This window comes from Hordeum vulgare, chromosome 3H (genome assembly GCF_904849725.1).
Source record: "Hordeum vulgare subsp. vulgare chromosome 3H, MorexV3_pseudomolecules_assembly, whole genome shotgun sequence".
In the NCBI taxonomy this organism is placed as follows: Eukaryota; Viridiplantae; Streptophyta; class Magnoliopsida; order Poales; family Poaceae; genus Hordeum; species Hordeum vulgare.
The window spans coordinates 357,150,269-357,165,655 of NC_058520.1; positions in this window are offsets into that span (position 1 = coordinate 357,150,269).

Sequence of the window (15,387 nt, forward strand, 5' to 3'; positions counted from 1 at the left end):
CCTATCAACGCTCCTAGCCAAATCATCAATTTTGATAGTTTTTCTTCTATGGACGCATTGAAAATCTTTTGCGAGTTGATAAACTCTTTAATACTACTCTCTAGATCAGAGGGTAATTTATTGTAATTTCCATGAGCATTTTTGTAGGAGTTGCCAAAGTTATTGGAGGGATTACTAGGAAAAGGCCTAGGAATATAGTTTCCTCTAAAAGCATTGTTGTTGCCAAAATTATTCCTACGAACAAAATTAACATCCAAGCTTTCATTGCTACTCTCAATCAAGGAAGATAAGGGCATATCATTTGGATATAAAGGAGCACCTTTACTAGCAAACAATTTCATTAACTCATCCATCTTAGAACTCAACGAGTTAATTTCTTCTATAGCGTGTACTTTTTTACTAGTAGTTGACCTTTCAGTGTGCCACTGAGAATAGTTTGTCATGATATTGTCTAGGAGTTTTGTGGCTTCTCCTAATGTGATTTCCATGAAAGTTCCACCAGAGGCAGAGTCCAAGATATTTCTAGAAGCAAAATTCAAACCAGCATAGAAGATTTGTATAATCATCCAAAGACTCAAGCCATGAGCGGGAAAATTTCTAATCATCAATTTCATTCTCTCCCAAGATTGTGCAACATGTTCATGATCTAGTTGCTTAAAGTTAATGATATCATTACGGAGAGAGATAATCTTAGCCGGTGGAAAATACTTGGATATATAAGCATCTTTGCACTTGTTCCAAGAATCAATACTATTTTTGGGCAAAGATGAAAACCAAGTTTTTGCTCGATCTCGCAATGAGAACGGAAATATCTTCAATTTAATCACATCATTATCCACATCTTTCTTCTTTTGCATATCGCATAACTCAATGAAGGTATTAAGATGGGATGCGGCATCTTCACTACGAAGACCGGAGAATTGCTCTTTCATAACAAGATTCAGCAAAGAAGCATTGATTTCATATGATTCCGCACTAGTGGCGGGAGCAATCGGAGTACTAATAAAATCATTATTATTAGTATTCGAGAAGTCACAAAGTTTGGTGTTTTCAGTCATGGTGACTTCAGCAAGCAGACAAGCACACAAGCGAACAGAAAGCAAGCGAAAGAAAAGGGCGAACGAAAAAGGCAAATATTTTTGTAAATTTTTGTTTTTCAGAAGTGGGGGAGAGGAAAACGAGAGGCAAAAAAGTAAATGCAAGAGATGAGTTTGCGATGATTACTTGGATAAGCTTCACTTGATGCTCCCCGGTAACGGCGCCAGAAATTCTTCTTGCTACCTTTTGAGCTTGCGTTGGTTTTTCCCTTGAAAAGGATACGGTTATGCAGCACAGTAGCAGTAAGTATTTCCCTCAGTTTGAGAACCAAGGTATCAACCCAGTAGGAGTATCAAGCCAAGTCTCCACCGTTCTGCGCAAAAACAGCAAACTTGCACCCAACGCTACAAAGGGGTTGTCAACCCTTCACGATTGATTGCAAGGTGAGATCTGAAGGCGGAAAGTGCAACAAAGTAAAAGTGTAGGGCTGAAAATATGATGTGAAGTAGACCCGGGGGCCATAGTGTTCACTAGAGGCTTCTCTCATGATAGCAAATATTACGGTGCGTGAACGAATTACTGTCGAGCAATTGATAGAACCACGCAAAGTCATGACGATATCTAAGGCAATGATAATACATATAGGCATCACGTGCGAGACAAGTATACCGATACTTTCTGCATCTACTACTATTACTCCACACATCGACCGCTATCCAGCATGCATCTAGTGTATTGAGTTCATGACAAACAATGTAACGCCTTAAGCAAGATGACATGATGTAGAGGGATAAATTCATGCAATAGATATAAACCCCATCTTTTTACCCTTGATGGCAACAACACGATGCGTGCCTCGCTACCCCTTTTGTCACTGGGTGAGGTCACCGCACGGTATGAACCCAAAACCAAGCACTTCTCCCATTGCAAGAATCATAGATCAAGTTGGCCAAACAAAACCCACAACTCGAAGAGAATTACAAGGATATGAAATCATGCATATAAGAGATCAAAGGAAACTCAAATAAGATTCATAGATAATCTGATCATAAATCCACAATTCATCGGATCTCGACAAACACACCGCAAAATAAGATTACATCGGATAGATCTCCATGAAGATCATGGAGAACTTTGTATTGAAGATCCAAGAGAGAGAAGAATCCATCTAGCTACTAGCTATGGACCCGAAGGTCTATGGTGAACTACTCACGCATCATCGGAGAGGCAATGGTGTTGATTAAGAAGCCTTCCGTGTCCGAATCCCCCTCCGGTAGGGCACCAAAACGTGCCCCAGATGGGATCTTGCGGAGACAGAAGCTTGCGCCGGTGGAAAAGTATTTTCATGGCTCTCTCCCGTGGTTTCAGATTTTTCACGGATTTATAGGCGGAAGAAGTAGGGCAGAGGAGCCACAGGGGGCCCACAATCCTGCTAGGCGCAGCCCCCCAGGCCGCGGCTAGGGGGCTTGTGGCCTCCCCTGGTGCCCTCTGTCTTGGTTCTCAAGCTCCCTATGTATCTTCTGTTCCAGAAAAAATCTTTTCGGAGGTTTTATTCCGTTTGGACTCCGTTTAATATTCTCCTTTGAAAATGATCAAAAACACGGAAAAAACAGGAACTGGCACTTGGCACTGAGTTAATAAGTTAGTCCCAAAAAAGATATAAAAGGCATACAAAACATCCAAAGTTTGACAAGATAATAGCATGGAACCATCAAAAATTATAGATACGTTGGAGATGTATCAAGCATCCCCAAGCTTAACTCCTGCTCGTCCTCGAGTACGGAAGTGATAAAGACTAAATTTTTGATGTGGAATGCTACCTAGCATAATTGTCCTTTGTAACTTGTTTCATGTGACATGAATGTTCAGATCTGTAAGATTCAAAACAATAGTTTTCCATTGACATGAAAACAATAGTACTTCAAGCAAACTAGCAAGGTAATCATGAAGTTTCGAAATAACAAGGCCAAAGAAAGTTATCCCTACAAAATCATATAGTCTGGCTATGCTCCATCATCCCCACACAATGAATTTAAATCATGCACAACCCCGGTATTGGCCAAGTAATTGTTTTCGCACTCTTACTTTCTCAAACCTTTTTCAACTCTCACGCAATACATGAGCGTGAGCCATGTATATAGCACTATAGGTGGAATAGAGTGTGGTGGAGGTTGTGAGGAAAAAATGAGGAGATGGTCACATCGAACCGGCATATCAAAGGGATATGGAGATGCCCATCAATAGATATCAATGTGAAAGAGTAGGGATTACCATGCAATGGATGCACTTAGAGCTGTAAGTATGTGAAAGCTCAAAAGGAGAACTAGTGGGTGTGCATCCAACTTGCTTGCTCAAGAAGACCTAGGGCTATTTTGAGGAAGCCCATCATTGGAATATACAAGCCAAGTTACATAATGAAGATTCCCACTAGTATATGGTGGTGACAAAACAAGAGACTCTCAATCATGAAGAACATGGTGCTATTATGAAGCACAAGTGTGGAAAAAGATAGTAGCATTGTCCCTTCTCTCTTTTTCTCTCTTTTTTGATTGGGATCTATGGCCTCTTTCCATATTATTATTTTTTGTGGGCAACTTTGGACTTTTTTTTATTTCCTCACATGGGACAATGCTCTAATAATGATGATCATCACACTTTCATTTACTCACAGCTCAATGCTTAGAACGATGACGACTCTATAGGAAATGCCTCCGGCAGTGTACCGGGATGTGCAACGATCTAGCTTGCCGTATGATGTTGAAACATCTCGCTAGCTATCTTACGATCATGCAATGGCAATATGAAAGTGACGACAGAAGTCATGAGACAAAACGGTGGGAGTTGCATGGCAATATATCTCGGAATGGCTATGAAAAGGCCATGATAGGTAGGTATGGTGGCTGTTTTGAGGAAGGTCTATGGTGGTTTTGTGCACCGGCGAAAGTTGCACGGCACTAGAGAGGCTAGCAATGGTGGAAGGTGAAAGTGCATCTATACCATGGACTCACATTAGTCATGAAGAACTCACATACTTATTGCGAAAGTTTTTATTAGTAATCAAAACAAAGTGCTAAACGCATACTCCTAGGGGAAGGGTTGGTAGGTTTTAATCATCGCGCGATCCCGACCGCAACACAAAGGATGACAATCAATAAATCAATTATGCTCCGACTTCCTAACATAGCGGTTCACCATACGTGCATGTTATGGGAATCACTAACTTCAACACAAGTATTTGTAGATTCATAACACCCTACTAAGATGACTCTTAATATTACCAAATCCATGTCTCAAAACTAATTGAGAAGAATCAGACTTCTCTTTCTAATCAATGCACAAGAATATGGAAGTTTTATTGTATCCTCTTTGGACGCCTATCATCTTTAGGACTACTTTCATTGCACAAGCCAACTACCAAGTTACTCAGAGAGAGCACTCTCAAAAAGATATAAGTGAAGATCGAGAGTTCTTATTTCTCCAAAATATGACACCGCCATGCTCTAAAATATCTAAGTGAAGCACTTAGAGCAAAGTTATCTAGGTCAAAAGATATAAGTGAAGCACATGTGAGCTAAATTGCCTAACTCAAAAGATATAAGCGAAGCTCAATGAGTATTCTAGCAAATTCACGATTAGTGCATATCTCTCAAACGGTGTGCAGCAGGGATGATTGTGACACAACAAAAAGAAAAGACTCCTATAATACATGACGCTCCAAGCAAAACACATATCATGTGGTGAACAAAAATATAGCTCCAAGTAATGTTACCGATGGATTGAAGACGAAAGAGGGGATACCTTCCCGGGGCATCCCCAAGCTTAGGCTTTTTGGTGTCCTTGAATTTGGCATGGGATGCCTTGTGAATCCCCAAGCTTGAGCTCTTTCCACTCTTTATCCCTTTGTCCGTGAGAACATCACCCAAAACTTGAAAACTTCACAACACAAAACTTAAACCACCTCTTTAGGTACTGTAGCAAACTTGATTTCTATTTATATTGGTGTTAGATTACTATATTCTCACTTTTCCATGGCTAGTACCCCCGATACTATCCATAGTTTCATCAAAATAAGCAATCAACAGAACAAAAACAGATTCTGTGAAAACACAGACCAGTCTATAGGAATCTGTATACTTCGTATACTTCTGGTATCTAAAAAATTCTAAAAAATTACGAAAATTTGGGCAATTGGCATATAAACTAGAAACAAAACGAATCAACTCAAAAGCTCTTTCTGGATAAAAAATAAAAATAATTTCGTGAGCGAAAAGTTTCTGTCTTTTTCCAGCATGATCAAACAACCATCACCAAAACTAGTCATAAAGGTTTTACTTGGCTCAAACACAAAAAGACACACAAAAAGACACAATCATAACAGAATTATGAGGGTGTGGACGCAACAAAACAGAAATCAAAAAGCAAAGATAAATTCATTGGGTTGCCTCCCAACAAGCGCTATTGTTTAACGCCCTTAGCTAGGCATAAGGCGATAGAATTACGTATCGTCGTCTTTGGTACTCAAACCATAAGTAGCCCTCATCATGGATTCATAATGCAGTCTTATTTTCTTTCTAGGAAAATGTTCCATGCCCTTCTTTAATGGAAATTGAAATCTAATATTCCCTTCCTTCATATCGATGACAACACAAATAGTCCTTAGGAAAGGTCTACCAAGAATGATACGACATGTAGGATTGCAATGAATATCAAGCACAATGAAATCCACGGGTACATAGTTCCTATTTCCAAAAAGAAGAACATTATTGATCCTTCCCATAGGTTTCTTAACAGTAGAATCCGCAAGATGAAAATAAGAGAGCACTCATCAATCTCATTGAAGCCTAGAACATCACATAAATACTTTGGAATCGCGGAAACACTAGCACCCAAATCACACAAAGCATTGCATTCATAGTTTTTGATCTTGATTTTGATACTAGGTTCCCACTCATCATGAAGTTTTCTAGGAATAGAAACTTCCAATTAAAGTTTCTCTTCAAGAGATTTCATCATAGCCACGACGATATGATCGGTAAAGGCCTTGTTTTGGCTATAAGCGTGTGGAGAGTTTAGCATGGATTGCATCAAGGAAGCACATTCAATAAAATAGAAACTATCATAATTGACTTCCTTGAAATCCAAAGTAGTAGTTACGTTACTACTCAAAGTTTTGATATCCTCTACTCCACTTTCAATGCTTTTAGCATCAACATAGATGGACTCCGAATCATTGGGGCGTTTTTCAACCAAAGTGGATTCATATCTAGCCCCATCATCATTAGGTTTGACACTAGAAAACAAGGTTTCAATGGAAGTCACACGAAGCACTTTAAGATCTTCGTGATGCTCATCACGAGAACACGCCTTTTTAAGCCATTCATGTCTAGCACGAATTTGGGCGGTTCTTTCTTTACTCTCATTCATGGAAACATGCATAGCTTTCAAAGTTTCATCCATATTGATCTTGGGAGGAGCACATCTAACTTTCAAAGCATCAATATCAAGAGACATTCTATCAACGCTCCTAGCCATATCATCAATTTTGAGTAGTTTTTCTTCTATGGACGCATTGAAAATCTTTTGCAAGTTGATAAACTCTTTAATATTACTCTCTAGATCAGAGGGTAATTTATTGTAATTTCCATGAGCATTGTTGTAGGAGTTGCCAAAGTTATTAGAGGGATTACTAGGAAAAGGCCTAGGAATATAGTTACCTCAACGAGTTAATTTCTTCTATAGCGTGTACTTTTTTACTAGTAGGTGACCTTTCAGTGTGCCCCTGAGAATAGTTTGTCATGATATTGTCTAGGAGTTTTGTGGCTTCTCCTAATGTGATTTCCATGAAAGTTCCACCGGAGGCGGAGTCCAAGATATTTCTAGAAGCAAAATTCAAACCATCATAGAAGATTTGTATAATCATCCAAAGACTCAAGCCATGAGCGGGACAATTTCTAATCATCGATTTCATTCTCTCCCAAGATTGTGCAACATGTTCATGATCTAGTTGCTTAAAATTCATGATATCATTACAGAGAGAGATAATCTTAGCCAGTGGAAAATACTTGGATATATAAGCATATTTGCACTTGTTCCAAGAATCAATACTATTTTTGGGCAAAGATATAAACCAAGTTTTTGCTCGATCTCGCAATGAGAACGAAAATAGCTTCAATTTAATCACATCATAATCCACATCTTTCTTATTTTGCATATCACATAACTCAATGAAGGTATTAAGATGGGATGCGATATCTTCACTAGGAAGGCCGGAGAATTGCTCTTTCATAACATGATTCAGCAAAGCAGCATTGATTTCATATGATTCCGCACTAGTGGCAGGAGCAATCGGAGTACATATAAAATCATTATTATTAGTATTCGAGAAGTCACAAAGTTTGGTGTTTTCAGTCATGGTGACTTCAGCAAGCAGACAAGCACACAAGCGAACAGAAAGCAAGCAAAAGAAAAGGGCGAACGAAAAAGGCAAATATTTTTGTAAATTTTTGTTTTTCAGAAGTGGGGGAGAGGAAAACGAGATGCAAAAAATGAAATGCAAGAGATGAGTTTGCAACGGTTACTTGGATAAGCTTCACTTGATTCTCCCCGGCAACGGCGCCAGAAATTCTTCTTGCTACCTCTTGAGCTTGCGTCGGTTTTTCCCTTGAAGAGGAAAGGGTGATGCAGCACAGTAGCAGTAAGTATTTCCCTCAGTTTGAGAACCATGGTATCAATCCAGTAGGTTTATCAAGCCAAGTCTCCACCGTACCTGCGCAAAAAACAACAAACTTACACCCAAAGCTACAAAGAGGTTGTCAATCCCTTCACGATTGATTGAAAGGTGAGATCTGAAGGCCGAATGTGCAAAAAAGTAAAAGTGTAGGGCTGAAAATGTGATGTGAAGTAGACCCTAGGGCCATAGTGTTCATTAGAGGCTTCTCTCATGATAACAAATATTACGGTGGGTGAACGAATTACTGTCGACCAATTGATAGAACTGCGCAAAGTCATGATGATGTCTAAGGCAATGATCATACATATAGGCATCACGTCCGAGACAAGTAGACCGATACTTTCTGCATCTACTACTATGACTCCACACATCAACCGCTATCCAACATGCATCTAGTGTATTGAGTTCATGACAAACAGAGTAACGCCTTAAGCAAGATGACATGACGTAGAGGGATAAATTCATGCAATAGATGTAAACTCCATCTTTTTACCCTTGATGGCAACAACACGATGCGTGCCTTGCTACCCCTTCTGTCATTGGGTGAGGTCACCGCACGGTATGAACCCAAAACCAAGCACTTCGCCCATTGCAAGAGTCATAGATCAAGTTGGCCAAACAAAACCCACAACTCGAAGATAATTACAAGGATATGAAATCATGCATATAAGAGATCAGAAGAAACTCAAATAAGATTCATAGATAATCTGATTATAAATGCACAATTCATCGGATCTCGACAAACACACCGCAAAAGAAGATTACATCGGATTGATCTCCATGAAGATCAAACTTTGTATTGAAGATCCAAGAGGGAGAAGAAGCCATCTAGCTACTAGCTATGGACCCGAAGTTCTATGGTGAACTACTCACGCATCATTGGAGAGGCAATGGTGTTGATGAAGAAGCCCTTCGTATCCGAATCCCCCCTCCGGCAGGGCACCAGAATGTGCCCGAGATGGGATCTTACGTAGATAGAATCTTCCGGCGGCGGAAAAGTATTTTCGTGGCTCTCTCCCGTGGTTTCAGATTTTTTGGGGATTTATAGGCGGAAGAAGTAGGGCAGAGGAGCCACAGGGGGGCCGCACCTAGCAGTCTTGTGGCCTCCCCTGGTGCCCTCTGCCTTGGTTCTCAAGCTCCCTGCGTATCTTCTGTTCCGAAAAAAAAATCTTTTTGGAGGTTTTAATCCGTTTGGACTCCGTTTAATATTCTCCTCTGAAAAGGGTCAAAAACACGGAAGAAACAGGAACTGGCACTTGGCAATGAGTTAATAAGTTAGTCCCAAAAAAGATATAAAAGGCATACAAAACATCCAAAGTTTGAAAAGATAATAGCATGGAACCATAAAAAATTATAGATACGTTGGATACGTATCAGCTTCCTAGCAACAAAATCTCTTTTATCATATCTCTTATTCTTAGGTTATGGGTTATCAAGATCAGCAGCAGGTTCAAACTCCACATCATTGTCATTACTAGGTTGACCATGAACATGAACATCGTCATTAATATTATCACTAGGTTCATGTTCATTACCAGATTGTGTCTGAGCATCAGAAATAGAGATATCATTTGGGTTTTCATGTGACTCTATAACAGGTTCACTAGCAGCATGCAAAGTCCTATCATCATTCTTTTTGTTTTTATTAGAAGGACCAGGTATATCAATATTAACTCTGTGATAATCTTGGTCAACTCCCTTAGGATGGCCCTCAGGATACAATGGTTCCTGAGTCATTCTACCACCTCTAGTCACAACTCTAACAGCATGATCATTGTTCTTACTAGTCATCTCAATGAGCAAATCATTTTGTGCCTTAAGTACATGTTCTACTTGAGTAGTTACCATGGAAGCATGTTTACTAATAAGCCTAAGGTCATTAACAGTTCTACTCATATATTCACCCAAGTGATCAAGCATGTAAGCATTATGATTCAATTGTCTACTGACATAAGCATTGAAATTTTCTTGTTTAACAACAAAATTATCAAATTCATCCAAGAATTGGCTAGCAGACTTATTATAAGGAATGTCACCTTGATCAAATCTATGAACAAAATTTACATCTACTACCTGTGTTAGGTTATCAAGACCATGCATTTCTTCAATAGGTGGTAGATTCTTAATATCTTCATCTTTAATACCTTTTTCCTTCATAGATTTCTTTGCCTCTTGCATATCTTCAAGACTGAGGAATTGACTACCTATTTTCTTTCGAGTTGGTTTTGGAGGTGGTTCAGGGTTAGTCCAATCATTATCATTGCTCAATATATTGTTCAATAATAGTTCAGCTTGTTCAACAGTTCGTTCCCTGAAAACACAACCATCATAACTATCTAGGTGGTCCCTAGAAGCATCTCTTAGTCCATTATAAAAGATATCAAGTATTTCATTTTTCTCGAGAGGGTGATCATGCAAAGCATTAAGTAATTGGAGAAGCCCCCTAAGCTTGTGGGAGACTCTTTTCTTCAATTTGCACAAAGTTAAATATTTCCTGCAAGGTAGCTTGTTTCTTATGGGCAGGATTTTTTTCTAGAGAAGTAATAAATCATATCATTGGAACTACGCACACAACCACAAGCAAGAGAGTTAAACCATATCTTAGCATTACCCTTTAATGAGAACGAAAAAATCTTAAGAATATAATAGTAACAAATTTTTTCCTCATGAGTGAATAGGGTGGCTATATCATTCAATTTAGTAAGGTGTGCCACAATAGTTTCAGATTCATAACCATGAAAAGGATCAGATTCTACCAAAGTAATTAACTCAGGATCGACAGAGAATTCATAATCCTTATCAGTAATACAAATACGTGAAGTAGCAAACTTGGGATCATATTGCATTCTACCATTCAAATATTTTTCTTCCACTTGCATATCAATTTCTTAAGATCATCTCTATCCTTACAAGAAACAAAGTCCCTAGCTAGTCCTTCCATAACATAACCCTCAGGTATATTAGGCAATTCATATCTTGGAGAGCTAGGATTAGTAGGTGAATCATAGTGTTCAGTTTCATTAGATTCAACAATATTATCAGTTTCAACATTTACTCTAGCAATTTGTTCATCAAGAAATTCACCAAGTGGCACACTGATACATCTCCATCGTATCTACTTTTCCAAACTATTTTGCCCTTGTTTTGGACTCTAACTTGCATGATTTGAATGGAACTAACCCGGACTGACGCTGTTTTCAGCAGAATTGCCATGGTGTTGTTTTTGTGTAGAAATGAACGTTCTCGGAACGTCCTGAAAATTTACGGAGAATATTTCTGGAAAATATGAAAAATACCTGCGCAAAGATCCACCGGAGGGGACGGGCCAGTGGGCCAAAAGCCCTGTCGCCGCGGCCTCCCCCCTGGCCGCGACCACCTGGCTTGTGGGGACCACGTGGCTCTACCGCCCCCAATTCCAGTGCTATTTATTCCTTTTCGTCCCGGAAAAAAAATCAAGAGAGAGGATTTCATCGCGTTTCACGTTCCAAAGGCATCGCCACATCCCGTTCTTGCCGTGGAGGGCAGATCTGGAGTTCGTTTTGGGCTCCGGATCAAGGAGATCATCTCCATCGTCATCATCAACCTTCTTCCCTCTCCAATTCCATGAAGCTCTTCATCGTTCGTGAGTAATCTATTTGTAGGCTCGCTGGGCGGTGATGAGTAGGATGAGATCTATCATGTAATGGAGTTAGTTTTGACGGGGATTCATCCCTAGTATCCACTATGTTCTGAGATTGATGTTGCTACTACTTTGCTATGCTTAACGATTGTCACTAGGGCCCGAGTGCCATGAATTCAGATCTGAAATTATTATGTTATCACCAATATATGTGTGTTTTAGATCCGATCTTGCAAGTTGTAGTTACCTACTATGTGTTATGATCCGGCAACCCCGGAGTGACAATAACCGGAACCACTCCCGGTGATGACCATAGTTTGAGGAGTTCATGTGTTCACCAAGTGCTAATGTATTGGTCTGGTTCTTTATTAAAAGGAGAACCTTAATATCCCGTAGTATCCATTTGGACCCCGCTGCCACGGGAGGGATGGACAATAGATGTCATGCAAGTTCTTTTCCCTAAGCACATATGACTACACACGGAATGCATGCCTACATCACATCGACGAACGGGAGCTAGTCACATATCTCTCCGTGTTATAACTGTTGCATGATGAATGTAATCCAAAAAATCACCGATCCATTGCCTATACTTGCTTTGCTCTGCCGTTACTACTGTTGCTTCTACTATTACTTGCTGCTACCGTTACTTGCTTTGTCCTGCTGCTGCTGCCACTACTGTTGCTACTACTATTACTTGCTGTTGCTATTACTTGCTACTGTTGCTACTTGCTACTGTTGTCACTACTGCTGTTCCTTGCTACTGTTGTTACTCGTTACACTACTGCTACTGCTACTGAGACAACAGACCTTCCCTGGCAATGGCGCTAGGAATCCTGCTGCTACGGCTACACGTGTATGGATTCCTTGGCAAATATGCAAAGGATTTCCCTGCAGCCTTGGAGCCTTGCGTTGGTGTTCCCTTGAAGAGGAAAGGGTGATGTAGCACAGCGGCGGTAAGTATTTCCGTCAGTTTGAGAACCAAGGTATCAATCTAGTAGGAGGAGCGTTAAAGTCACAAGTACCTGCACAAACACAACGAGCTTGCACCCAACGCTATGAAGGGGTTGTCAATCCCTTATGGGTTGTTTGCAAAGTGAGAACTGAAAGCAAAGAGTAAACAGAGCAAAGTAAAAGTGAAAGTGGAAACGATAGTTGTGAATAGACCCGCGGGCCGTAGTGTTCACTAGTGGCTTCTCTCATGAAAGCAAGTAGACGGTGGGTGAACGAATTACTGTCGAGCAATTGATAGAACCGCGCAAAGTCGTGACATTATCTATGGCAATGATTATATCTATAGGCATCACGTCCAAAACAAGTAGACCGATACTTTCTGCATCTACTACTATTACTCCACACGTCGACCGCTATCCAGCATGCATCTAGTGTATTAAGTTCAAAAGAACAGAGTAACGCTTTAAGCAAGATGACATGATGTAGATGGAGAATCTCATATCTACGACAAAAGCCCATCTTGTTACCCTTGATGGCAACAACATGATGCATGCCTTGCTGCCCCTTCCGTCACTAGGAAAGGTCACCACACGGTATGAACCCAAAACCAAGCACTTCTCCCATTGCAAGAATCATAGATCTAGTTGGCCAAACAAAACCCAAGACTCGGAGAGTCTTACAAGGATATCAAATCATGCATATAAGAAATCAGCAAAGCCTCAAATATAATTCATGGATAATCTGATCACAAATCCACAATTCATCGGATCTCGACAAACACACCGCCAAAGAGGATTACATTGGATAGATCTCCATGAAGATCATGGAGAACTTTGTATTGAAGATCCAAGAGAGAGAAGAAGTGATACGTCCATTTTGCATCATGCTTTCATGTTGATATTTATTGCTTTATGGGCTGTTATATTACTTTGTGGTACCATATTTATGCCTTTTCTCTCTTATTTTGCAAGGTTTATTTGAAGAGGGAGAATTCAGGCAGCTGGAATTCTGGACTAGAAAAGGAGCAAATCTTAGTCCACTATTGTGCACATCTCCAAATGCCATGAAAAGTTACGTGGAATTTTTTGGGATTATATAAAAAGGACTGGGCGAAAGAAGTACCGGAGGGGGGCTGCCAGGGCGCCACAAGCCCTGCCACTGCCACCCCCCTGGTGGCGGAGGGCCAGCTTGTGGGCTCCCTGACGGCCCACTAGCCCCCCTCTTTTGCTATATGAAGGGTTTCGTTCCAGAAAAAAAATCAATCGGGGGCTTTTTCGTGGTTTCGCCGTTGCCACGAGGCGGAACTTGAGCAGATTCAATCTAGAGCTCCGGCAGGACGATCCTGCCGGGGAAACTTCTCTCCCGGAGGGGGAAATCGTCGCCATCGTCATCACCAACACTCCTCTCGTCGGAGGGGAGGCATCTTCATCAACATCTTCATCAACACCATCTCCTCTCCAATCCCTAGTTCATCTCTTGTAACCAATCTCCATCTCACGACTCTGATTGGTACTTGTAAGGTTCCTAGTAGTGTTGATTAGTCTTTGTAGTTGATGCTAGTTAGATTACTTGGTGGAAGAGTTTATGTTCAGATCCTTGATGCTATTCATTACACCTCTGATCATGATTATGATTATGCTTTGTGAGTAGTTACTTTTGTTCCTGAGGACATGGGAATAAGTCATGCTGATAATAGTCATGTGAATTTGATATTCGTTCGATATTTTGATATGTTGTATGTTGTCTTTTCCTCTAGTGGTGTTATGTGAACGTCGACTACATAACACTTCACCATACTTGGGCCTAGAGGAAGGCATTGGGGAGTATTAAGTAGATGGTGGGTTGCTGGAGTGACAGAAGCTTAAACCCCATTCTATGCGTTGCTTCGTAAGGGGCTGATTTGGATCCACTAGTTTAATGCTATGGTTACACGTTGTCTTAATTCTTCTTTCGTAGTTGCGGATGCTTTCAAGAGGGGTTAATCATAAGTGGGATGCTTGTCGAAGTAATGGCAGTTCCCAAGCGCCGGTCCACCCACATATCAAACTATCAAAGTTACGAACGCGGATCATATGAACATGATGAAACTAGCATGACAGAAATTCCCGTGTGTCCTCGAGAGCATTTTTCCTCCTATAAGACTTTGTTCAGGCTTGTCCCTTGCTACAAAAGGGATTGGGACACTTGCTGCACTATTGCTACTACTTGTTACTTGTTACTTTTCGCTTGCTACGTTTCACCTCACTACACCATCACTTGTTACCGCTACTTTCAGTGTTTGCAGTTATTACCTTGCTAAAAACCATTTATCAGAGCCTTCTGCTCCTCGTTGCTTTCGACACTCTTACTTATCGAAAGGACTACGATTGACCTATACCTGTGGGTCATCAAGACTCTTTTCTGGCGCCATTGCTGGGGAGTGAAGCGCCTTTGGTAAGTGGAAATTGGTAAGGAAACATCTATATACTATGCTGAAATTTATTGTCACTTGTCACTATGGAAACTGTACCTTTGAGGAGTTTGTTCGCGGTATCTTCACCACAAACGGAAGCATGAGGAGTTGTTCCTCAACCTGAGGTACCTACTGAAAATATCTTTTATGAAATTCCTTCGGGTATGCTTGAGAAACTGCTGGCTAATCCTTTTACAGGAGATGGATCTTCACATCCAGACTTGCATCTGATCTATGTAGATGAAGTTTGTGGTTTATTTAAGCTTGCAGGTTTGCCCGAGGATGAGGTAAAGAAGAAAGTCTTTCCTTTATCTTTGAAGGATAAAGCGTTGACATGGTATAGGCTATGTGATGATACTGGATAATGGGGCTACAATCAGTTGAAATTGGAATTTCATCAAAAGTTCTATCCTATGCATTTAGTACATCGTGATCGGAACTTTATTTATAACTTTTGGCCTCGTGATAGGGAAATCATAGCTCAAGCTTGAGGGAGGCTTAAATCAATGCTATATTCATGCCCCAATCATGAGCTCTCGAGAGAAATCATCACTCAAAACTTTTATGCTCGGCTTTCTCATGAAGATCGTACCA